At 63.4% G+C, this 2,500-nt stretch overlaps 1 pseudogene; it reads right to left on the bottom strand.

Annotated features, from left to right (window-relative positions):
* Positions 1–2,500, bottom strand: part of LOC126445616 (large subunit ribosomal RNA) — a 7,961-nt pseudogene that overhangs the window by 3,286 nt on the left and 2,175 nt on the right.

A 2,500-nucleotide genomic window follows, 5' to 3' on the forward strand; every position in this document is an offset into this window, starting at 1 on the left:
TCCGGTAGGCCATGCGCCTTCAGCACGGGGCGAAGGGCAGCATGATCCACCGAATCGAATGCCTTAGATACATCGATCGATGCCACAAAGACAGAGCGGCAGGAGCGAACTGCGTCGGTGAGAGCAGTGTCCAGGATGAAAGTGTTTTCCAACATCCCATCCCGAGGGATGAATGCCCGCTGACGTTCGTCCACAGCACAAGCGCGCATCAGGCGTGACGCGAGAACCTTGTGAAAGGTCCGCGCCAACACCGAGCAGACCGTAATGGGGCGAAAGTCAGCGGGGGATGTTGGTGCAGCCGTTTTCGGGAGAAGGGACGTCCGCGCGCGAAGCAGGCGTTCCGGAAGGGCGCGGGCCAGAAGGAAGAGATTCATCACTTTCACCAGGACTTCGTGCGGCAGGCGCCGCAACTCCGCTGGGGTAAGGCCGTCCGGCCCAGCTGCTGATCCCCTGGGCGGCAACGCGGCGGCGACCTCCTCATGTGTGACCGGCCCCCATAGGCACTCAAGAGCGACAGGCTCCGAGTGCGGAAGGAGGCGGTCACGAATGAAGCCCGCGGTGGAGACGGGCTTCTTAGTGAAGAGGTCCGCCCAGAAGTCCAGCAGACCAGGGATGGCAGGTGGCGGCTGGAGCAGGGTGCCATCCAAGAGGCCGCGCACGCAACGTGCACGCGACCGTCGGAAGGCATCCTGCGTTCTCGCGTATTCCCAGCGGCGCCGCTTGCGCTTCTGCGTCGGCGGCGCGGCAGGCGGCCGCTTCGATGGTTGGCGCGGCCGCTGTGTCCTGGTGATCGATCTCTCCCCTCTGGACCCGACCGACGCAAGGGCATCCGGGAGCATGCCCAGGATGACATCGGGCGGCGTGCCCCGCCCCAGACCTATGACTCGATCCAGGGCAGAGAAACGCTGGGCGGAAGCAGGTAGCCCCGCCAGATGCTCCCAGATGGCGGCGTCAGTCGGCCCCTCCGGCGGCGGCCCGGTGGTGTCGGCCGCGAAGTCCTCGGCTGCGTCGACGGGCGGCGCAGCGGCCTCGCCCGCGTCAGGCAGCGGGCTCGCTGCTCCCCGGCGGGACGCCGGCTCTTCCCCCCGACCGATCTCAAGCGCCTCCATGAACTGGCGGACAAGCTGCTTGTGGGCAGCTTGCCGCCGTCGGCACTTGATTGCCTCAAGCGTTCGGTCGGGGAACATCCTGATGAGTTCTTGATTTACAAAGAAGAACCGGGCGTCCCTCTCGAGGAACAGTTCGGCCTCTGCCTTGGCGAGCGACAGGACTTCCTCCTCCGTCCACCTCGCGCGATGCCTCTCCGTCACGATCTCCGCGTTGGCGGCCGCAAGATGTTGGCGGCGGCGATGGACCCCGAGACCATTCTTGGTGGTGAAGCTGCGGTGGCACTCACTACAGGCGTATACTGCTGCAAAAGTTACAAGATTTTCGGCACGGCCGGTTGGCCGGCTAGGTGCTGGGGGAGTTGGGGTGGCACCTTCAGCGGAAGGGCCACCACTTATTCTCTGGTTACTGCCCCCAACTAAAAAAGGGATAATGCGAGGGAGGGCTGGTAACCCCCCCAAGCCCCTGGTGCGGTCTTCCACTCTGCGAAAATCAGCGGGCCCACGAGAAGGGGAGAAGACCGCAGGAGAGGAGAGGCTAAGAGGGCTAGGCCCATGTATTGCGCATCACTCTCCCTGTAACCATAACCCAAGGAAGGCACCTCGCAGCAGCAGCACGACTACATCAAGACCGCACTTCGAAAAGCCAAGTCCGGATGCAGCCACACCGCCGCCACTTGGCCACCTTAAGAGAGTCATAGTTACTCCCGCCGTTTACCCGCGCTTGCTTGAATTTCTTCACGTTGACATTCAGAGCACTGGGCAGAAATCACATTGCGTCAACACCCGCTAGGGCCATCGCAATGCTTTGTTTTAATTAGACAGTCGGATTCCCCCAGTCCGTGCCAGTTCTGAGTTGATCGTTGAATGGCGGCCGAAGAGAATCCGCGCACCCGCGCGCCCCCGGAGGAGCACGCTAAGGCGGACGCGGCCTCGCAGCAAGGAAGATCCGTGGGAGGCCAAGGCACGGGACCGAGCTCGGATCCTGCACGCAGGTTGAAGCACCGGGGCGCGAACGCCGCGCAGGCGCGCGCATCCTGCACCGCCGGCCAGCACGAGGCCGACCAACGGCGAGAGCAGACCACGCCCGCGCTAAACGCCCGCACTTACCGGCACCCCTACGGCACTCACCTCGCCCAGGCCCGGCACGTTAGCGCTGACCCACTTCCCGACCAAGCCCGACACGCCCCGATCCTCAGAGCCAATCCTTATCCCGAAGTTACGGATCCAATTTGCCGACTTCCCTTACCTACATTATTCTATCGACTAGAGGCTCTTCACCTTGGAGACCTGCTGCGGATATGGGTACGAACCGGCGCGACACCTCCACGTGGCCCTCTCCCGGATTTTCAAGGTCCGAGGGGAAGATCGGGACACCGCCGCAACTGCGGTGC

The sequence above is a fragment of the Schistocerca serialis genome, unplaced genomic scaffold (assembly GCF_023864345.2).
Source record: "Schistocerca serialis cubense isolate TAMUIC-IGC-003099 unplaced genomic scaffold, iqSchSeri2.2 HiC_scaffold_346, whole genome shotgun sequence".
NCBI lineage: Eukaryota > Metazoa > Arthropoda > Insecta > Orthoptera > Acrididae > Schistocerca > Schistocerca serialis.